This window comes from Bos mutus, chromosome 24, assembly GCF_027580195.1.
Source record: "Bos mutus isolate GX-2022 chromosome 24, NWIPB_WYAK_1.1, whole genome shotgun sequence".
Taxonomy (NCBI): Eukaryota; Metazoa; Chordata; class Mammalia; order Artiodactyla; family Bovidae; genus Bos; species Bos mutus.
Window position 1 is genome coordinate 48,143,616 of NC_091640.1, and position 23,981 is coordinate 48,167,596.

At 45.6% G+C, this 23,981-nt stretch overlaps 1 protein-coding gene and 1 non-coding gene across 7 annotated transcripts in view; both read right to left on the reverse strand.

Moving 5' to 3' along the window:
- The window catches only part of ZBTB7C (zinc finger and BTB domain containing 7C), a 383,514-nt gene extending 380,971 nt beyond the window's left edge, over positions 1 to 2,543 (reverse strand). For 5 of the 6 annotated variants that reach the window (XM_070361656.1, XM_070361657.1, XM_070361652.1 and 2 more), the window contains exon 1: positions 1,818 to 2,164. The gene's annotated coding sequence lies outside the window, so the exon portion shown is untranslated. Of the gene's footprint in view, positions 1 to 1,817; positions 2,165 to 2,245 lie in introns of those variants that run through there. The other variant, XM_070361653.1, reaches the window with a different exon arrangement.
- A 17,024-nt stretch (positions 2,544 to 19,567) lies between these two features.
- Positions 19,568 to 19,674, reverse strand: LOC138985465 (U6 spliceosomal RNA). The gene has a single exon (XR_011462533.1). It is a non-coding gene; the product is annotated as a U6 spliceosomal RNA (small nuclear RNA).
- Between the last annotated feature and the right edge of the window lie 4,307 nt (positions 19,675 to 23,981).

Below are 23,981 nucleotides of genomic sequence, written 5' to 3' on the forward strand. Positions count from 1 at the left end.
TCTGCAGTGACAGTTCTGATTTTTTTTTTTTTTTTTTAAGCCAAGGACAGGGGCCAGGAAATTAGCTGGCAAACATGGATATAGAAAGTACCAGATAATGAGCCCATGATGGGCTTGGGGTGTGGGGGTGGCATTTCTGACCTCAGGCTCTACAAGGCCTTGCTGAAGGAACTCTCTCCACCCTGCTCTGGGAGGTTGATGTCATTTCTAGCCTCCCCAGCCTCTAACCACTGTGGCAGGTCACTCTCCTTTCCTGAGCCTGAGTCTGCTCATCTGCAAAAATGAGCGCTCTTAATATTTCTAGGGCCTCTTTCAGCTCCAAAATTCTGTGACTTCCTTTACAGCAAAGGGTGTGCTTTCTGTTCAGGTACTTGGTGGGGCTGGGGGGAACAGGGAGTGGGAACGGGACCAGCCAGAATGAAGGACTGAGTGTTTCCAACTCTCATGCAGTTCTGTACGGACTTGCAACACCAGGGTATCAGACTCTTTGGGGATAATGATTTCTTTCAGGCCAGGAATGGACCTACCCGGGTGGTGCTAACCTCGCTGCCCTGGATTCATCAACCTGGCCAATGAGGAACAGGGCCAAACCACTGGACTTCTTGAGGAGCCTCTCTCCCAGAGCCGACCAAGGCACAGCTTCCTCTTCTGAGGGTCTTCCCTTCCCACTGTCATCCCTCTTTCCGTCCCAGAGGCCCCAGAAACCCCAGCCCAGCGAGGCTCCCTCGGCAGGCAGTACACGCCACCAATTCCTGCTTCCCCTCGGTCCTGGACCCTCCACACCAGCCACCGCGGCTGGATTCAAAGGAAATGAGAGTTGTTGCCGCTCCGCTTTTCTTGGGTTCCTCCTGGCACTCTTCCTAACGAAATCAGAGAAGCAGCCCTAATAACAAAGCAACACAGCGGCCGGAAGACGGTTAGCTCTCAAAGGAGCAGGAGATGACCCAGACCAGGAGCGAAGGCGTGCCGGGTTCCTTTGTGCGTCTCTAGGAAGAGACTTTGGGTTGACCTCTGCGGGCAACAGATACCGGGCTGGCCCTCGCTTAACTTTTCCCAGACGCGGAGGAATCGTTGCGTGCGCCCATTTCGCGCAACTTCCCAACTGGACAGCAGCATGGGTTTCAGGGTCCTGCAAAGACATCACCTCGAGCAGGCATCTCTAGGAAGTCCTGGCGGCGCATCGCGAGATGCGGGGTCCCAGGTTTCCCAGTCCCTTCCTAATCTTCAAGGTAAGAGCTCAGTGCGAGCGCCAGAGTCTCAGGAAACCGCCACTATCCAAAACGTCCCCGCGCCTTCCCGGCAGAAGTGCGGTAAAACTTTTGGCAGAAACCACCTGTGGCTGTCGACAGGCCCGCCCCGCCCGGGCCCGAAGGCGCCGCCGAGCCCGGGAAGGCATGCGCCCGCAGAAGTTCCCTTCCAGCCCCGCGCGCCACTTCGCTCCGGGCCGCGGTGCCAGCCAGGAGGCGCGGCGCCCGCTCTCTGGCTCGCTCTCCGCTGGCTCTCCCCTCCTCCCTCCCCCCACCTCCTCCCGCCTCCTCCCGTTGCATGGCTGCCGCACGGAGCCCCTGAATAGCCACCGCAACCCCCCGCCTCCTGCCCGCCGCGCCGGGGACGCCCCTGCCCCCGCCAGCGCCCCAGGGTGCGCGGACCGCCGGCCTCCTAGCAACAGCTCGGGAGATGACTCCCCGGCGCCAGCGATGTAAAGCCACCCCTCTGGGAGCCCCGCGACCCCCCGACCCGCCTCGGCACAAGCGAGGTGCGGGGAAGATCGTGACCCTCGCAGGCGATGCCTCAGCTCGGCACGCGAAGCCACTCACCTCTGCGCGCCGCCCGACCTGCGCGCCTCCCGCACTTGGCGCCGGGCCGCGGTCCTCGCGTCCTCCTTCGCCGCAGCTGCGGTCCGTCTGTCCCTGCGCGCCGAAGCAGCGCGGGCCGCGGGGCTGTCAGAGACTCGTGGCCGGGCTGCGCCCGCGGTGTGGAGCCGAGCGGCTGTGGCGGGCGCGCGGCAGCTCCTCCCTCCCCGCGCCGCGCCTCCGCCCTCCCGGCGCCCCGCCTCCCGCGTCTCCGCGGCTGTCAGCTCCGCGCCCCGCGCCCCGCGCCCCGCGCCCGCGCTGCCCGCGCCACCGGCTCGGGGTGCGCACTGGGCTAAAGGGCCCGGATGTCTGCGGTTGCCCCTCGCCGGCTCCCGCTCCCTCCCCTACGCCCCCTCCCTGCCCTGCCACACATGCACTTGCTGCGTCCCAACCTCCTCCTCGGCTCCAATTAATTTCTATTTTGACAGTAACTGTGGCGGCGGGCGGGGCGCCCAGGACCCGCAGGGGCGGCGGGCGGCAGTCAGGACGCGGCGCGGGGGGCGGAATGGGGGGCCGGGCAGAGCCACCCTCAGCTTGGGGCTCCTCGTCTTTTCTCTTTCTTTCCTTTTTTTCTCTTTGCCTCCTCCAGGATTTAAAGGGACAGCCCCGGCCGAGGCGAGGGGCCAGGCGTCCGCCGTTTCTCCGGTCTCCAGACGCCCTCTGCGGCCCGGCCGGACCCTCCCGCACCCGGAGCACAGGCTCCAGGCCGCCGGGTATTTTTAGGTCCACACCCGGCCCGGGACAGCGGGGCGGCGGAGCTTGGCTCGGTGGCCCCGGCGCACGGCTATTTTTACAGAGTCCGATTGTGGGGGTGGGGGAGGAAATAAAAGAACTCAGCAGCTGCTTTTCCAACCGAAAGTCTTAGGGAGCAAGGCGTGGGGGGCTTGAAGTTTCCCTAATGCTCTCCGAATTCCAGAGAGCTCAGAAAGACACCTCTCCGACAACGAGAAACCACAGGCGCGCAGCTCTCCAGAGCTCCCAAATCCCTGCGGGCCTCCCCGCCCTAGAAGGCGCTCGGGCGTGGAGAGCACACCACCACCACCCCTCGCCAGCCAGTGTACCCCGCACGCGGCACCGCGCTGGCCTGGGACCGGCCTCGGGCTGCCGGTCCCTCCCCTGGACCGCCTGGGGGGCGGGCCTTCCGAAGCATCCAATCAGCCGGCTTCGCAGCCAAGAGGCGGGCCCTGGGAGGACTTGGCTCCACCCCCGCCCCTCCAAGCCCCGCCTCCGCGGATAGGGTACCAGCCGGAGAGTCTGGGTGCTAAGCGCAGCGCGGCGGCAAGCGGTGATGGACAGCGCGAAGGGCCCATCCGAGAGCAGAGGAGGGGGCCTTGGTCCCGGAGCGACGGCGTGGCGACTCGAGCAGACCTTCTGGCCATTCGCAGGCCGGGGTACACGGACGCTCTGCCTTTTTACCACCCCGCCTTCTGCACTCCCGGGTGACATAGAAACCCCTGCCCGCTTTGGCAGGCGGGACGTCTGCAACTGTACCCTCGGAAGTCAACCGATCCTCTCCGGACCTCCTCCTTCAGGGGCGGCGAAGTTATCGGTCCTCAAAGTCTTTGAGGAGCTGCGCTTTCCTGAGCCGTGCTCGGCGCCCAAGAGAGACGAGAAAGAATATCCCGCCCTCCTGTTCTCATCCTATCCATAGAAGAATGAGCGGACCATCAAACTCCTGCTGTCTGCGGAGCGTCTGACTATTTATTGAAGATACTTGATGACATCGTTCACAGAATTCATGAAAATAAATGTATGAACCTTTTGCTTGGCGCTTCTTACCAGTGTTGCTCACAAGGAATTGTCCTCGTTTCATTCATTTGTGTAATAAATGCACATTGCGTGGTACCACTTTGGTATAATGAAAACAAGGGGAAAGGCTCAGGAATGGGATGTGACAGCGGAAAGCTATGCACAAACATGAAAGGAAGAGCTGATGTGTAGGGCTGTGTACAGCCTACACTGGCCAGGGGCCTGTCTTTTCCTAATAAGAAAATGTCATTCATTTGACAGTTTGAACAACCAGCTTATCCAAACTGTTCAAAGGCAGTTTGAAGAAATCTAAAGAAGTCTGTCGTGGAAACTAAGAATTTTAGATGCAGGATGTCAGACTTCCAAGTAGCTAAAGCAAAATAACATCCTCGCTGTAAGCAGTCCTGGGAGCCCTTGCCCTCCCAAATTAGGTTGTCTGTCTCCCTGCTAAATTAGGTTGTCTGCCTCACTTCCTTTCATTAAAGGGTCTTCAGCCATTTGGAAGAGTATTGACCCAGCTGATATGGTCAAGCTTAAGCCAGAAGCATGGGGGTGCGTTTAGGATGTACCTGGGAGATGTGAGCCCTGTGAGACACCTACAGACGATAGGAATGCAGTCCAGGGGATGAGGGCAGCCATGGCAGTGAAAGGGGTGTTTTGTTTAAGAACAAGAGGGATGTGGTTACTAAATTAGAAATGCCTCTAAATCAGAAAGGTTCTCCTCCCTTCTCTGGGTACAGCTGGCTCAGAGCAGATGTCCAGATGGGGATCACTGAATGGCTTTTCGTGTCATGAGCTATGGAAGAAGGGTCCATGTTCTGGACAGTGAGCTACAGGGCTTCTGAACCTAATCACCACGGGCAAACATTTTATAAATTTAAGAGCAATCAGGATGGGACTGGTCTACATTAGTGATATTTCAGAATATTTTTAAAGACAGCAGCTATTACACTGGAGAAGGCAATGGCACGCCACTCCAGTACTCTTGCCTGGAAAATCCCATGGACGGAGGAGCCTGGTAGGCTGCAGTCCGTGGGGTCGCAGAGAGTCGGACACGACTGAGCAACTTCACTTTCACTTTTCTCTTTCATGCATTGGAGAAGGAGATGGCAACCCACTCTAGTGCTCTTGCCTGGAGAATCCCAGGGATGGGGGAGCCTGGTGGGCTGCCGTCTATGGGTTCGCAGAGTCAGACACAACTGAAGTGACTTAGCAGCAGCTATTACACTGCATTCACAATTTTTATTCAGTTGTCTTTTCCCCAACAAGACTTCAAGCTCCTTAACCAGCTTGGTATCCTCCGTACACTTTGCTGATAGGTGCTCATTAAAAGATGAATGAACACACAAAGTCGTTTCAGAATGGTGGAGTAAGCAGGGTAACATGCATAGACGGAAATCAAGTACACTGGAGACGCATTTGCGACTTACTTGTCTGTACAGAAGTGCAACTGTCAGTTTTGCCATACATAACAGGCTTTACTGGCTCATGCCAGACTCTTCTCTTTATCGGCCATGTAACCTAGAAAAGCAACTTATTCAATTCCTCAGTGCATCCATTTCCAAATATGTAGAACAGAGATACGAGTAGGAACTCTTCTTCACCTTAGGGACATTAGAATGACCAGGTGAGAAAAGGTGTGGGCAAGTGTAACCTCATGAATGACATTCCTTAAGGGGTTATTGTGGATCAAGCACTGAGGAATACAGAGTAAACCATCAATATTATTATTGGAATAAATTTTTTCAGAAATTATCTGAGAATTGGGTTCATATATTTATCTGTGCTATCTGTGTGTTCAAATCCTAAAAGATGTTGCTGTGAAAGTGCTGCACTCAATATGCCAGCAAATTTGGAAAATTCAGCAGTGGCCACAGGACTGGAAAAGTCAGTTTTCATTCCCATCCCTAAGAAAGGCAATGCCAAAGAATGCTCAAACTACCGCACAATTGCACTCATCTCATACGCTAGTAAAGTAATGCTCAAAATTCTCCAAGCCAGGCTTCAACAGTATGTTAACCATGAACTTCCAAATGTTCAAGCTGGACTTAGAAAAGGCAGAGGAACCAGAGATCAAATTGCCAACATCCACTGGATCATCAAAAAAGCAAGACAGTTCCAGAAAAACATCTATTTCTGCTTTATTGACTATGCCAAAGCCTTTGACTGTGTGGGTCACAATAAACTGTGGAAAATTCTGAAAGAGATGGGAATACCAGACCATCTGACCTGCCTCTTGAGAAATCTGTATGCAGGTCAGGAAGCAACAGTTGGAACTGGACATGGAACAACAAACTGGTTCCAAATAGGAAAAGGAGTACGTCAAGGCTGTATATTGTCACCCTGTTTATTTAACTTCTATGCAGAGTACATCATGAGAAATGCCAGGCTGGATGATGCACAAGCTGGAATCAAGATTGCCGGGAGAAATATCAATAACCTCAGATATGCAGATTACACCACCCTTATGGCAGAAAACAAAGAAGAACTAAGGAGCCCCTTGATGAAAGTGAAAGAGGAGAGTGAAGAAGTTGGCTTAAAACTCAAAATTCAGAAAACAAAGACCACGGCATCTGGTTCTGTCACTTCATGGCAAATAGATGGGAAACAGTGGAAACAGTGGCAGACTTTATTTTGTTGGGCTCCAAAATCACTGCAGATGGTGACTGCAGCCATGAAATTAAAAGATGCTTACTCCTTGGAAGAAAAGTGATGACCAACCTAGACAGCATATTCAAAAGCAGAGACATTACTTTGCCAACAAAGGTCCATCTAGTCAAGGCTATGGTTTTTCCAGTAGTCATGTATGGATGTGAGAGTTGGACTATAAAGAAAGCTGAGCACCAAAGAATTGATGCTTTTTAACTGTGGTGTTGGAGAAGACTCTTGAGAGTCCCTTGGACTGCAAGGAGATCCAACCAGTCCATTCTGAAGGAGATCAGTTATGAGTATTCATTGGAAGGACTGATGCTGAAGCTGAAACTCCAGTACTTTGGCCACCTGATGAGAAGAGCTGACTCATTGGAAAAGTCCCTGATGCTAGGAAAGATTGAAAGCAGGAGGAGAAGGGGATGACAGAGCATGAGATGGCTGGATGGAATCACCGACTCAATGGACATGAGTTTGGGTAAACTCCGGGAGTTGGTGATGGACAGGGAGGCCTGGCATGCTGCAGTCCATGGGGTCGCAAAGAGTTGGACACAACAGAGTGACTGGACTGAACTGAACTGTACTGTACTGATTTATCTGTGTCCCAAGGGTGGTTAAGAGGCTGATTCAAGAGAAAAGGGAGGAATTAACATTTATAGAGCTCCTTGTATTGTTATGTGTTCCTCAGGACAACTCTGTGTGATGCATTTTGTTATGACCATTTATAGATGAGCGGCTTCCCCAGTGGCTCAGTGGTAAAGAATCTGCCTGCAGTGCAGGAGACACAGGAAACATGGGTCCGATCCCTGGGTTGGGAAGATCCCCTGGTGGAGGAAATGGCAGCCCACTCCAGAATTCTTGCTGGAAAATCCCATGGACAGAGTAGCCTGGTGGGCTATAGTCCAAAGGGTCACAAAGAATCAGACACGACTGAGCACACACACCCACCATAGATGAGAAGTCTGAAATCAATAGCAATGGTAATGAGCAAGGTTCCGAAGCTGGGAAGTGGCAAAGGCAACTCTGGAACCCAGGTTTGTAAGTTCAGGAATCCAATCAGCAACTTATTCTGTGGTGCTGCCTCTAGAGAAGAAAGAGGAAAGAGCCTGTAAGGAAATCGGGCTAAAGAGAATTGCAAGGAAACAATTGGTAAAGAATCTGCCTGCAGTGCAGGAGGCCTGGGTTCGATTCCTGGGTCAGGAAGATCCCCTGGAGAAGGAAATGGCAACCCACTCCAGTATTCTTGCCTGGAGAATCCCATGGACAGAGAAGCCTGGCAGGCTAGTCCATCGGGTCACAAGTGTTGGACACAGAGACTAAATCATCACCAAATAGTCTATTTTACCAGAAGATAGGTGGGACGAGATGCAATCTTGTTTGAGAGGAACTTCCTGGAGAGGGTGGCATTTGATTCAGTCCCTTTAGATTCACATACACACTTTCTCTCTTTTTAATTTTTGATTTTGAGATCATTTCAGATTTTCAGAAAAGTAACAAAAATAACAAAAAGAATTACCATCAGAGAGGATGTGGAGAAAAGGGAACCCTCTTGCACTGTTGGTGGGAATGTAAGCTGACACAGCCACTATGGAGAACAGTATGGAGATTCCTTTAAAAACTAGAAATAAAATTACTATATGACCCAGCAATCCCACTACTGGGCATATACCCTGAGGAAACATAATTGAAAAAGACACATGTGCCCCAGTGTTCATTGCAGCACTACTTACAACAGTTAGGACATGGAAGCAATCTAGATATTGCTTGGAAGTAACCTAGGTTGTTGATATTTCTCCTGGTAATCTTGATTCCAGCTTGTGCTTCATCCAACCTGGCATTTCACATGGTGTACTCTCTCTAAGTTAAATAAGCAGGGTGACAATACACAGCCTTGTCATAATCCTTTACCAATTCTGAACCAGTCCATTGTTCCATGTCCAGTTCTAACTGTTGCTTCTTGACCTGCATATCAGTTTCTCAGGAGGCAGATAAGGTGGTCTGGTATTCCCATCTCTTTAAGAATTTGCCATGGTTTGCTGTCATCCACACAGTCAAAGGCTCTAAGCGTCTTCAACGAAGCAGAAGTAGATGTTTTTCTGGAATTCCCTTGCTTTTTCTCTGATCCAACAAATGTTGGCCATTTGACCTCTGGTTCTTCTGCCTTTTTAAAATCTAGCTTGTACATCTGGGAGTTCCTGATTCAGGTACTACTGAAGCCTAGCTTGAAGGATTTTGAGCATTACCTTGCTGGCATCTGAAATGAGCAAAACTGTGCGGTAATTTGAATTTTATTTGGCTTTGCCCTTCTTTGGGATTGGAATGAAAGCTGACCTTTTCCAGTCCATGGCCTGTCTACATAAACAATTTTATTTTAAAAATGCATTACAAAATTCATGGCCCACATGAAGTATAGTGATTTAATGATGGAGATTTATTATAATGGATAAAGAAGAGGTATTTATTTATTGTCTCATTGGTGCATATAAAGGTTCTGCATAATGTCCAACTACCACCTCTTCCTGTTCACATCCCAAAACCACTTTTTCATTTCTTTCCTGTCCACTATTGCCAAATGCACCGTTTTCAGTTAATTTCCTATCTATCTCCCACTTTGAGAAAATGTAACAACACATAGTTACTCAGGACACTGGGCTCCTCAGAACTATTTGTATTGAAGGCCATAGCTGTTCTTGCCTCTGCAGTTCCGCTACACCACTGACTCGTGACTTTGCATCATTCACCCTGCGGTCTGTGAATACTGGATTCCAACTACTCTCAAAAGTTATTTCTGTGCTTTGTTGATGAGGACCTCTTACCCAGCCTATGCTGGAAAATATGAGCCATCATTCATTTCCAGATCATGCTAAGTTTACCATTTGGGATTACATAGTATAAACATTGGAGAAGGAAATGGCAACCCACTCCAGTATTCTTGCCTAGAGAATCCTGTGGACAGTGGAGCCTGGTGGGCTGCCGTCTATGGGGTTGCACAGAGTCGGACACGACTGAAGCGACTTAATAGCAGCAGCAGTATAAACATGAAACAACACATCTTCCACCCATTGTTTTCTCTTAAAGTTTTTAGGTTATAATCACTGCATTCCTAGAATGTGACCTCTTTCAATATTGACTAGATCCCCATACACTGGGTTGAATAGTGTCCTCTTATAATTCAGACCACCTGGAACCTGTGAAAAAGAAAGAAAGATAGTGCTAAGTCATGTCTGACTCTTGCGATCCCATGAACTGTAGCCCACCAGGCTCCTCTGTCCATGGGATTCTCCAGGCAAGAATACTGGAGTGGGTTGCCATTTCCTTCTCCAGAGGATCTTCATGACCCAGGAATTGAACCCAGGCCTCCTGCATTGCAGGCAGATGCTTTACCAACTGAGCTACACAGGAAGCCCCAATTCCGTGTTGTCAGAAGTGGGATTCTGTGACTGTGACCTGATTTAGAAATAAGGCTTTTACAGGTGGAATCAAGTTATGGTAAGGTCACATGGGATTAGGGTGGGCCCTAAATCTGGTAAAGTGAAGTGAAGTTGCTCAGTTGTGTCCAACTCTTTACGATCCCATGGACTGTAGCCTACCAGGCTCCTCCATCCATGGAATTTTCCAGGCAAGAGTACTGGAATGGGTTTCCATTTCCTTCTCCAGGGGATCTTCCCAACCCAGGGATTGAACCCAGTTCTCCCACATTGCAGGCAGACGCTTTACTGTCTGAGCTACCAGGGAAGCCCCCAAAATCTGGTAAAGGGTATTCTTATAAGGAAAGGGAAATTTGGAGACACAGACACACAGAGGATAACGCCATGTGAAGACGGAGGCAGAGATTGGAACAAGCCATCTGTAAACCAAGGAACAGCAAAGATTGCTGGCAACCCAGAAGCTGAGAGAGAAGCACAGATCAGACTCTCAGTGTCTCCAGGAGGAACCAAACCTCCTGACACCTTGATTTCAAGGCTCTGGAGTCCAGAACTGTATGTGAATAAAACACTAGGTTTATGATAATTTTGTCACAACAGTCCTAGGAAACAAACATGTCCTGCTTTCTAAAGATTGATCCCAGTGGGAAGGATACGTGAGGAGCCTGTGTGTGGGGCGAGAAGTGAGGAATAGTTATGCAAGAAATGTTCAACCCATGTCCAGCATGTTTTCATACCATCCTGAAAAGATGTGACATCACCACATCAGCTGGAGGTAAGAGAGGACATTGATGAGAAAAGCCCATAGGCATTGTAAAAATGTGGTCTCAAAAGCCATCAGAGGAAATGGCCAGTGCCACTGCTGGAGGATGGGCTGACCCATGGCACAGACCCTACTGCAGGTGCAGGGTGACTGGACTGCGTGCCAGGGGAGGGACGTCTGGGGTGAAGGATGCCTGCCACCAGACCTGCAACCCTTTGGTGTATAGATCAGCAGCAGCACCATGGCCTGATTACATGAGAGCTGTGCACCAACCCGTACACATGGCTCAAGCCTAATGGTCAGCAGTGGACCATCAGTTACCCAGGGCCCCAAACTCCTCCTGTATCCATAAGGGTCACCCCAAATCATCATGTCTGCACCTTTTGGGTGGCCCAGTCTCACATGAATCCACAAACAAATACTACAGTGGTCAGGAGTAGCTATCCATCATCAGGCCACCCTCCCAGAACCAGTCTGGGCCTAGCAGGGATGACTCCAGACATAAGTCCTGGAGCCCTTCCCACGCCGGGACAGAAGCGTCAGAATGTGCTCGAAGGGGAGACACAGGGTCTAGAGCACTCACAGGTTCTGGGCTGGGCTGGGGGCAATGTGCCTAGCTGATCCCAGGCCCAGGAAGGAATTCTGACAATCTCAGTGAAGACACTCCAAACCCCAGGGCCTTCTCAAGCTCAAGGATGGAACAGGATCTCATTCGTGTGGGCCTGCAAGGACTCCCTCCTTGACCAAATTTTAGTCGGGCTCCTCTGAGCCTCTTCTCAATTAAGCCTTGACCCTGGTCCACTGAGTCCAGTTTTAGCCAAGAATCCTGCTAAGCCTTGATATCTGATCATCCTTGCTATCTAATCAAGTTCTTCATCTCCCATCCTTGATATCTAAGTCCTTGGTCTGCCTTTAACAAGAAGCCCATTAGGCCAGTTTAGCAAGAATGCTCTTACTCTTAATATGTAATCTAGTTACTATTAGTCATTTCCCACCCACTGACCCCATGTCAACATCCCCAGCTCTCTGCTGTACTTGGAGTTAAGCTCAGCTCTGTACTGAATTCCCTGTTCCCCACTACAGTACCTCAATTAAATGTCTTGCCTTTCTTTAGTATTCAGTTCAGTTCAGTTCAGTCGCTCAGTCATGTCCGACTCTTTGCGACCCCATGAACTGCAGCACACCAGGCCTCCCTGTCCATCACCAACTCCTGGAGCTCACCCAGACCCATGTCCATCGAGTCAGTGATGCCATCCAGCCATCTCATCCTCTGTCATCCCCTTCTCCTCCCGCTCCCAATCCCTCCCAGCATCAGAGTCTTTTCCAAAGAGTCAACTCTTCGCATGACGTGGCCAAAGTACTGGAGTTTCAGCTTCAGCATCATTCCCTCCAAAGAAATCCCAGGGCTGATCTCCTTCAGAATGGACTGGTTGGATCTCCTTGCAGTCCAAGGGACTCTCAAGAGGCTTCTCCAACACCACAGTTCAAAAGCATCAATTCTTTAGCGCTCAGCCTTCTTCACAGTCCAACTCTCACATCCATACATGATCACAGGAAAAACCATAGCCTTGACGAGACAGACCTTTGTTGGCAAAGTAATGTCTCTGCTTTTGAATATGCTATCTAGGTTGGTCATAACTTTCCTTCCAAGGAGTAAGCGTCTTTTAATTTCATGGCTGCAGTCACCATCTGCAGTGATTTTGGAGTCCAAAAAAATAAAGTCTGACACTGTTTCCACTGTTTCCCCATCTATTTCCCATGAAGTGATGGGACCGGATGCCATGATCTTCGTTTTCTGAATGTTGAGCTTTAAGCCAACTTTTTCACTCTCCACTTTCACTTTCATCAAGAAGCTTTTTAGTTCCTCTTCACTTTCTGCCATAAGGGTGGTGTCATCAGCATATCTGAGGTTATTGATATTTCTCCCGGCAATCTTGATTCCAGCTTGTGTTTCTTCCAGTCCAGCGTTTCTCATGATGTACTCTGAATATAAGTTAAATAAGCAGGGTGATAATATACAGCCTTGACGTACTCCTTTTCCTATTTGGAAACAGTCTGTTGTTCCATGTCCAGTTCTAACTGTTCCTTTCTGACCTGCATACAGATTTCTCAAGAGGCCGGTCAGGTGGTCTGGTATGCCCATCTCTTTCAGAATTTTCCACAGTTTATTGTGATCCACACAGTCAAAGGCTTTGGCATAGTCAATAAAGCAGAAATAGATGTTTTTCTAGGTGAAAAAAAATGTGTTTTCTGATCAAAGGCTGGGACTGATTTTATTCAGGTGCATTTCAGTGTTCTGTGTGTGTGTGTTATATGTTTCATACAAGTGAGTTCATATTACACATATTATTTATAAATTGATTTTTTGTTTGGCAATATTTATTGCCTTTATTGAAATCAACACATATTCATTTAGTCCATACTTTTATGATTAAAAATTGTCTGTTTTAATTTGTCAGCTTTTACTATTACAAGCAACCCTACAGTGAACATCCTCAGAGCTTCACCTTTGTGCATATCCTTACTTATTACTTTCTAAAATTGAGGTATAGTTGATTAACAATATTATATTAGTTTTGGACTTCTCAGGTGGTCCAGTGGTTAAGAATCTGCCTGCCAATGCAGGGAAAATTGGTTCGATCCCTGGTCCAGGAAGATTCCACATGCCACGAGGCGACTAAGCCTGTGCTCCACAACTGCTGAGCCTGCTCTCCAGCGCCCTCAAACTGCAACTACTGAAGCCCGTGCACCCTAGAGCTCTTGCTGCCAACAAGAGATGCCACCTGGGTGAGAAGCCGACACATTGTAACTAGAGAGCAGGCCCCACTCAGTGCATCTAGAGAAAGCCCACACATGGCAACCAATGCCCAGCACAGCCAAAAAGTTTAATGAATTAATTTTTTTTAAATACAAGAAATTTTAAAAAATATATTAAGTTTTAAGTGTACAACTTAGTGATTTTGTGAATGACACTCCATTTATAGCTATAAAATATTGGCTATATTTCTATGTTGAATAACATATTCTTGTAGCTTATTTTTTTTGTAAGTAGTAGTTTGTACCTATTAAACCCCTAACCCCTACCTTGCCCTTCCTCCCTTCCCTGTCTCCACTGGTAACCACTAGTTTATATCTGTAAGTCTCTTTCTTATTTGTTCTGTTTACTAGTTTATCTCATTTTTTAGATTCCAGACATAAGTAATAACCTACAGTATTTGTCTTCCTATGACTGACTTATTTCACTAAGCATAATATCCTCCAGGTCCAGTCATGCTGTTGCAAATGGCAAAATCTCATTCTTTTTTATGGTTGAGTAGTTCTCCACTGTGTGTGTGAGTGTGTGTGTGTGTGTGCGTGTGTGTGTGTAAACCACATGTTCTTTATTCATTCATCTGTTGGTATTTAGGTTACTTCCATATCTTGGCTATTGTAAATCAGACTGCTGTAAATTTTGAGATGCATTCATCTTTTCAAGTTAGTTTTTTCATTCTCTTGCATATATATACATACACACACACACACCCAGGAGTGGAACTGATGGCTCATACTGGCTGCACCAATTTACATTCCCCAAAACAGTATATAAGGGGTTCCCTTTCACAACATCCTTGCCAACAACATTTGTGGTCTTTTTGAGGATGACCATTCTCACAGGTATGAGGCGAGAGCTCACTGTGGTTTTAACTTGCATGTATCTGATGATTAGCAAAGTTCAGCATATTTTCATGTGCCTGTGGATCATCTATATGTTTTCTTTGGAAAAATATCTGTTCAGTCCCTCTGCCTGTTTTTAAGTCAGGCTCTGTGTTTTTGAGATTGAGTGTGAGCTGTTTGTATATCTGGGGTATTAAGCCCTTAGTGGTCATATCATTTGCAAATTCTTCTTCCACTCAGTAGGTTGTCTTTTCATATTGTCAATAGTTTCCTCAACTGTGCAAAGGTTTCAAGTTTAACTTGGTCCCATTTGTTTATTTTCACTTTTATTTCCTTTGCTTCAGGAGATAGATCCAAATAAATATTGCTACAATTTCGGTCAAATAGTGTTCTACTCATGTTTTGTTCTAGGAGTTTTATAGTATCCAGTTTTATATTTAGGTCTTTAATCCATTTTGAAATTTTGTGTATATGGTATTAGATAACATTATAATTTCATTCTTTTACATGTAGCTGTCCACTTTTCCTGAACTCTGGGTCAGGAAGATGCCCTGGAGGAGGATCTTCTCAGGTGGCACAGTGGTAAAGAACCTGCCTGCCAATTCAGGAGACCTAAGAGAAGTGGGTTTGATCCCTGGGTCAGAAAGATTCCCTGGTGTAGGAAATGGCAACCCACTCCAGTATTCTTGCCTAGAAAATTTCATGGACAGAGGAGCCTGGTGGGCTACAGTCCATGGGGTCACAAAGAGTCAGACATGACTGGGCATGCAACGCAACACAACATTTGTAGATAGTGTCGATTTTAATATTTCCTTTCCAGTGTGGATTCCTTTTATTTCTTTTTCTTATGTGATTCCTGCGGCTAGAACTCCCAATGCTATGTTAAATAAAAGTGGTGAGAGTGGGCATCCTTGTCTTGTTCTTGATCTTTGAGGAAACACTTTTTGGCTTTTCACTACTGACTCTGATGTCAACAGGGCTTACCATACTTTATTATATGGTCTTTATTATATTGAGGTATGTTCCATCTATGCCTGCTTTCCGGAGGGGTTTTATAGTAAATAAATGTTGAATTTTGTCAAAGGCTTTCTCTACCTCTGTTGAAATAATCATATGACTTTATTCTTCAGTTTGTTAATTTGATGTATCACATTTTGATTTGTAGATATTGAACCATTCTTGCATCCCTAAGTTCAATCCTTTTGATCATGACCTTTTTTATGTATTACTGGATTTGGTTTCCTGATATATTTTTTGAGAATTTTTTTTAATCTATGCTCATCACTGATATTGGCCTGTAGTTTTCTTTTTTGTGTGATATCTTTGTTTGGTTTGGTATTAGGGTGATGCTGGACTCACAGAATGAGTCTGAAAATACTCTTTCCTCTGCAATTTTTTGAAATACTTTGAGAAAGATAGGTGTTAACTATTCTCTAAATATTTAATAGAATTCACCTGATAAGTCATCTGGTCCTGGACTTTGGTTTCTTGGTTAAGTGCTGGTTCAATTTTTTTTTAACTGATAATTGATCTGTTCATATTTTGTTTTTTCCTGATTCAGTCTTGGATGATCGCACATTTCTAGGTATTTGTCCATTTCTACTAGGTTGTTCATTTTATTGGCATATTGTTGTTTGTAGTAATTTCATATGATTTGCTGCATTTGTATGATTTCAGTTGTAACTTCTCTCTTTTTTTTCATTTCTGAGTTCAGTTTAGTCACTCAGCCGTGTCCAACTCTTTGTGACCCCATGGACTGCAGCATGCCAGGCTTCCCTGTCCATTACCAACTCCCAGAGCTTGTTCAAACTCATGTCCATCGAGTTGGTGATGCCATCCAATCATTTATCCTCTGTTGTCCCCTTCTCCTCCTGCCTTCAATCTTTCCCAGCATCAAGGTCATTTCCAATGAGTCAGTTCTTCCCATCAGGTGGCCAAAGTATTGGAGCATCAGCTTCAGCATCAGTCCTTCCAATGAATATTCAGGATTGATTTCCTTTAGGATGGACTGGTTGGATCGCCTCACAGTCCAAGGGACTCTCAAAGAGTCTTCTCCAACACCACAGTTCAAAAGCATCAATTCTTCGGCACTCAGCTTTCTTTATAGTCCAACTCTCACATCCATACATGACTACTGGAAAAACCATAGCTTGGACTAGACAGACCTTTGTTGGCAAAGTAATGTCTCTGCTTTTTAATATGCTATCTAGGTTGATCAAAGCTTTTCTTCCAAGGATCAAGCGTCTTTTAATTTCATGGCTGCAGTCACCATCTGTAGTGATTTTGGAGCCCCAAAATATAAAGTCTCTCACTGTTTCCATTGTTTCCCCATCTATTTTCCATGAAGTGATGGGACCAGATGCCATGATCTTAGTTTTCTGAATGTTGAGTTTTAAGCCAACTTATTCACTCTCCTCTTAAGAGGCTCTTTATTTCTTTGCTTTCTGCCATAAGGGTGGTGTCATCTGCCTATCTGAGGTTATTGATATTTCTCCCAGCAATCTTGATTCCAGCTTGTGCTTCATCCAGCCTGGCATTTCACATGATGTACTCTGCATAGAAGTTAAACAAGCAGGCGGATAATATACAGCCTTGGTGTACTCCTTTCCCGATTTGGAACCAGTCTGTTGTTTCATGTCCTGTTCTACCTGTTGCTTCTTGACCTACACACAGATTTCTCAGGAGGAAGGTAAGGTGGTCTGGTATTCCCATCTCTTTAAGAATCTTCCTCAGTTTGTTGTGATTTGGGCCCTTTCTCTTTTTTTCTTTATGAGTCTGGCTAAAGATTTATCACTCTTTTTTATCTTTTCTAAGAACCAGCTCTTAGTTTCATTGATAGTTTTTTTTCTTTTTCCTTTTTTAGTCTCTAATCCATTTATTTCTGCCCTGATTTTTGTGATTTATGTCCTTCTACTAACTTTGGATATTGTTTGTTCTGCTTTTCCTACATTCTTTAGCTATAAAGTTAGGTTGTTTATTTCAGATTTATCTTATTTCCTGAGGTAAGCTTGTATCACTATAAATTTCCCTCTTACACTGCTTTTGCTAGGTCGCATAGATTCACACTATTGAGTTTTTGTTTCATTTGTCTCCAGCTATTTTTTTACTTCCTCTTTGACGTCTTCGGTGATCCATCCGTTGTTTAGTAACATATTGTTTAGCCTCCGTGTGTTTGCATTTTTTGCAGTTTTTTTATTATAGTTGATTTCTATAAGTGTTGTGGTTGGAAAGGATGCATAATATGATTTCAGGTTTCACAAATTTATTGAGGCTTGTTTTGTGGCCTAGCATATCCTTAAGAATGTTCCATATGTTCTTGATAAAAATGTGTATTCTGCTACTTTTGGTTGGAATGTTCTATATATATCTAGAACGTTCTTTATGTATCTATTAATCCATCTGATATAATGTGTCATTTAAGGCCACTTTTTCCTTATTGCTTCTCTATTTGGGTGACCTGTCCATTGATTTCAGTGGAATGTTAAAGTCCTTTACTATTATTGTGTTACAGTTGGTCTCTCCTACATCCATTAATATTTGCCTTATATACTAAGTAGTCCTATGTTGTGTCCATATATATTTAGAATTGTTATATCTTCTTAAATTGATCCCTTGATCATTACACAGTGTCCTTCTTTGTCTCTTATAGTCTTAATTTTAAATTCTATTTCAGCTGATTTAAGTATTGCTACTCCAACTTTTTAAAATTTACATTTACATGGAATACTTCTTCCTACTCCCTCATTTTCAGTCTGTTTGTGTCTCTAAATCTGAAGTGACTTTCTTTTAGGTAGTATATGTATATGTCTTGTTTTCATTCAGCCACCATATGTCTTTTGACTGGGGTATTGAGTCAATTTACATTTAAAGTAACTTTTGAGACATATATGCTTACTGACATAAATTATTTTGGGATTGCTTTGGTAGTTCTTTTCTGTTCATTTCTTCTTCTTTAGTTTCTTCCCTTATGATTTGATGACTATTTTTGTGTTGTGTTTGATTCCTTTTTCTTTTCTGTGTGTGTGTTATAGATTTTTGGCTTCTGATTACCATGAAGTTTATACATAGCAATCTATATATATGTGTGTATGCATGTGCGATTGTTTTAAGTTGCTAATCACTTAGTTTCAAATGCATTTTAACAAACCTGCATTGTAACTCTTATCTCCTTGTGATCTCTGTTTTTGACATCATATTTTGCATCTTTTTGTTTTGTGTATTCCTCAACTGCTTATTGTAGATACAAATGGTTTTACTTTCTTATTTTAACGTTCCTACTAGCTTTGTACATGGTTGATTTACTACCTTTACTTTATATTTGCCTTTCTCTATAAGATTTTTCTTTTCATAATCTTCATGTTTCTAGTTGTGGCCTTTTATTTTTCACTTAGAGAAGTTTCTTTAACACTCCTTGTAAAGCTAACTTGGTAGTGTTGAACTTTTTAGTTCTTGCTTATCTGTAAAACTTTTGATCTCGCCAATAAATCTGAATAAGAGGTTTGCCTGGTAAAGTATTCTTGGTTGTAGAATTTTCCCCTTAATCACCTTAAATATATCATGCCACTCCCTTCTGGCCTGCTGAGTTTCTGCTGAAAAATCAACTGACAACCTTGTATGTGACTTGTTGCCTTTCCCTGGCTGCTTTTAACATTCTCTCTTTATCTTTAATTTTTGCCACTTTAATGATCATGCATTGATGTGGTCCCCTTTGGATTGCTTTTAATTATTTCTTGAGAATAAATGTGGGAAATGAAATTACTGGGTCAAAATATATACACATCTGTAAGATTAGATCCATGTATGTGCCCAGTCACTCAGTCGTGTCTGACTCTCTGTGGCCCCATGGACTGTAGCCCACGAGGCTTCTCTAACCATGGAATCTTCCAGGCAAGAATACTGGAGTGGGGTGCCATTTCCTACTCCAAGGGGTCTTCCTGATCCAGGGATCAAACTCACGTTTCTTTCATCTCCTGCATTGGCAGGCAGATTCTTTCCCACTAGAGCCACCTGGGAAGCCATAAAGATAGATAGCTGTTATCAAATTGCCTGCCAAAATAACACACCAGTGTGCGCTCCTGCAGTACCAAACAGTGTCTAAGAGTTCACTATATAGAGAGTAAATAATGGGAAAATATCAGCTTAATGAATAATTTCAAAATGTAGATTAAAACAGGAAGCTTGGCAAAGATCAATTATTTTTCTTTTAATGTATCAATCTAGATGTCTTTGCCAAACTTCTTGTTTTAATTTAAATTTTTAAATTATTAATGAGGCTGATATTTTTCCATAAGATTTTTGGCCATAAACGTTTTTCCTTTGTTAATTGCTTATTTGTGCACTTGGCCCATTTCCTAATGAGTTGTTCATTTTCCCCTCTATTTTTGTAACAGCTCTTCACATAGTGAGGATGTTCGTCCCTTGACTGTCTCATATATTACAGATATTTTTACCACTTTGCCATTAGCTTTTTTAAAAAAAATATGAAACACTTCATGAATTTGTGTGTCATCCTTGCACAGGGGCCATGCTAATCTTTTCTGTATTGTTCCAATTTTAGTATATGTGCTGCTAAAGTGAGCACAGCTTTTAAATTTTGTTTGTATTGATGTCTTTAATATTCTTGATTACAAAGGAATATATCATCTCTGTACATTTATAATGATCACAATTATACCAGATTAAAAAAATTCAATCTACCATCACATCCACAAAACAGAAGAATTTTACTTTTCTCCCCAGAAATAACCACATTTAATAATTTGTTAATGACTTTCCAAACCCTTTCTATGCATTTCTGTTATGGTTTGTTTTGATGTACAGAGGTTTGTTTGTTTGGTTCTTAGTTACTTATTTTTGGCTGTGCTGAGTCTTCACTGCTGCGTGGGCTTCTCACTAGTTGTGGCAAACAGGGGCTGCTGTCCAGTTTCAGTGAGCCGGCTTCTTATTGTGATAGCTTCCCTTGTTGCCAGAGCACGGGCTCTAGGGCCCACAGGCTTCAGTGGGATCAAACCCGAGTCTCCTGCATTGGCAGGCAGATTCTTTACCACTGAGCCACCAGGGAAGCCTTGTTTTGATATATAGAAGTTTTCAACTCTGATTAGTTATTCACTTCTTAAGACTTGATTAAGACGTTACCTACTCTATGACTTTGTCATATTAGAAACACCTTTCTGATTACCAAATATGCACAAATATTCACCCATATTTCCTCCCAATGTGTTTATGGTTTCACATATATATCTTTAATGAATCTTGAACTTACTTTGCTTTTTTCCAAATACATGGATATGCTGCTGCTGCTGCTGCTAAGTCACCTCAGTCGTGTCCAACTCTGTGCAACCCCATAGACGGCAGCCCACCAGGTCCCGCCATCCCTGGGATTCTCCAGGCAAGAACACTGGAGTGGGTTGCCATTTCCTTCTCCAATGCATGAAAGTGAAAAGTGGAAGTGAAGTCGCTCAGTTGTGTCTGACCCTCAGCGACCCCATGGACTGCAGCCTTCCAGGCTCCTCCATCCATGGGATTTTCCAGGCAGGAGTACTGGAGTGGGGTGCCATTGCCTTCTCCGACTTGGATTATGATGGGTACTTTTAAAAAAAACACATCCCAGAATAAAGGGAAATGTACAAAGTTAAGAATTTGCAAAGTTGCTCAAGAAATAGGAGTATGGTATAGCTGTAGTACAGAAGACTGATATGGGAAAAATAGAAGATACTGCTGAAAGAGTAGGTAATTTAAGATCAAGGAGGAATTTGAGGTTGAAGGCAAGGAGGCCAGGAGGAGGTCTGAAAGACCTGGGGACAGGAAGTATCTAACCAGAGCCATCCTTAGAGCGATGTGAGCAGGTGCGCTGAGACAGGGAGATGTGAGATGGCCAGCACAGAGGGTCAGGTGCCCGCAACTAAGATGTAAACTAGATCAGAGGTAGTGGGGACAGACAGGAGGTGATGACTGTTAGATACCCAGAAGAGTCCACAGGACTTGAGAGGTGGCCGAATATAAAGAAGGGAGTCTGCTGTGTGGTCATGAGGACAAAGACCACTTGTCGTTTGGAGGGAGTTGTTCTGCTCTACACAGCTCTTCTCTCTCTGTTTTCTCAAGTAGGTTGAAGAGGTTTTCCCTTCTTCGTTTTACAGATGGGAAAACCAAGGCTGGGCAGGACAGGCGGAGAAGGCAATGGCACCCCACTCCAGTACTCTTGCCTGGAAAATCCCATGGACAGAGGAGCCTGGTAGGCTGCAGTCCATGGGGTCGCTAAGAGTCGGACACGACTGAGCGACTTCACTTCCACTTTTCCCTTTCATGCACGGGAGAAGGAAATGGCAACCCACTCCAGTGTTCTTGCCTGGAGAATCCCAGGGACAGGGGAGCCTCGTGGGCTGCCGTCTCTGGGGTTGCACAGAGTCGGACACGACTGAAGCGACTTAGCAGCAGCAGCAGGGCAGGACAGGACTTACCCCAGAGAGTCAGGCCCTTTGTGGCCCAATCTGGGTGGAAATGCAGGCAGCCAGGCTCTAGAGCTCCGTTATTTCTCACTGAATATGGGCTAACTCACTTCACCTGTGTGCACAGGTCGGGGGTGGTGGGGTGGGTGATGAAGGTGCAAGCTCCTGTGTGTCCATGTGTTCCATGGGCATGTGGAAGAGGCGTGTAACACAGGCACCAGCTGGGTTTCTCTCCCAGGAGCTGGTGACGGGCACCAGTGCTCCCTGGATGGCTTCCTCTTCCCAAACAAACATTCATATGACACAATGTCTGAAAGCTCAGAAGACTTCCTGTCTCCATCGGGCCAAAGCCCTGCCTGCTGCAAGCCTGGGGCCATTGGAACTATCTCCAGCCCTCTACTGCCCTGCACCCTCAGTCTCCAGCTCCAGGACTCATGAAACGCCATGAGCTCACTATGCCTGGCCTGCTTGGCACCAGCTACATGAAGAGGCTGGACATTCTTCTGCCAAAGAAAACCCAGTGGCTGGGCCAGCAACCTGGACTTTCTCCAACAGGCTACTTCAGCCACACTTCACCTCAAGGTTCCATCCCCTCCAGGGCGTCTGCTACTCCCATCAGGGCCCCAATCTAAGGAACGCTGAATAGGCCCCACCTTTACCAAAAAGGGAGTCATTTTTCCCAGGGGCTAGTACCTTCTCTTCCAGTTGCAGGATAAGCCAGCAACAGTGCACAGAGTGAAAGGAGGCCTGGCGGTCTTCAACCAACAGTAATCTATTCATTCTTTGAGGCCCAGTTGATTTGTCATTCACTCAGTGACTTCTTACCCACATTTCACCCAAAAGCGCTAATTAATTGCTTCTCTGGGCCTAGACAGCATATTAAAAAGCAGAGACATCACTTTGTCAACAAAGGTCGGTCTAGTCAAGGCTATGGTTTTTCCAGTGGTCATGTATGGATGTGAGAGTTGGACTGTGAATAAAGCTGAGAGCCAAAGAATTGATGCTTTTGAACTGTGATGTTGGAGAAGACTCTTGAGAGTCCCTTGGACTGCAAGGAGATCCAACCAGTCCATCCTAAATGAGACCAGTCCTGGGTGTTCATTGGAAGGACTGATCCTGAAGCTGAAACTCCAATACTTTGGCCACCTCATGCAAAGAGTTGACTCACTGGAAAAGACTCTGATGCTGAGAGGGATTGGGGGCAGGAGGAGAAGGGGACGACAGAGGATGAGATGGTTGGATGGCATCACCGACTCAATGGACATGGGTTTAGGTGGACTCCGGGAGTTGGTGATGGACAGGGAGGCCTGGCGTGCTATGGTTCATGGGGTCACAAACAGTCGGACACGACTGAGCGACTGAACTGAACTGAACTGAACTGGGCTCCCATAGCAAGTGTGTGCGGTGTTATAGCCTTCGTTGCCTCAGAAGCAAATAGGTTCCATCTTTTGTGCCAATTCTGATTGACGGGTAGTGATTACCTGATGGCTGTGCCAAGAAGGATGCTGAGGCCATATGCAAACCAACAGAAAATTTACCATCACTCTTTAGGAAAGGCAGGTGTGTGGGTGGCAGCCAGGTACCATGCAACTATGTCTGCCAACCAAGACTGCCACACTGCATTGCCCTCCATCCCCACACTGGTCTCCAATCACCATCTGAGCAGTCTGGGTACAGGACTACATTCGGTCTCCTTTGTGTCTCCAGTGCCTAGCACCATGCCTGGCTCTTAGTAGGTGGTCAAGATATATTTTGCTGAGTGAATAGTTGGTTTGAAGTTTCCATAATCTTTCCCATAGAGTGAAGAAGAAGATGAACCCACTCTGGCTGTAGACAAGAGGGAATTAGGTAACCTTGACCCTCCCTGTGGCTCACGGGGAGGCCACTCCTCTGGACACTTGAGTGTCTCCAGTAATCTTACAGGAATCTTATTGTCATCGTGTCCAATAAGGCCTTGTGCCCAGCTCGTCTTCACATTAATAACTTCAAGTTACTTTAATGCACAGTGTACCGAGCAGGTTGGCTCCCATAGGCATTTAGTAATTCCTGATCAAACGAGTTAATGTATCTTCTACTGTCTACCTGCCACTTCTTCTGTTTGCAGGAAAGTGCGCCACCCACTGTTCGTTTTAACATCTGGTAGCAAATGAATCACCAGGTTACATAGTTGTGCTTTGTTGCCTCTTACCAAGCAGGGACTGTCTTAATTGAGTTTATGAATAGTAACTGAATCATAGAATTCTAAATTGGAATCCACCAAACATTTTCAAGCTTATTTTAAAGCTGAGGAAACTTAGACACTAATTATTGACAGAGTTGCTGTCCCCTCTCATCACTTCACTTTCACATTCATTCACTCAGTAATTTTTTCAGAGTGAATATTTAACAAAATACACATATTACAGGTTGTTTTTGCAAGAACACAGAGCAAACTGTACTTCCT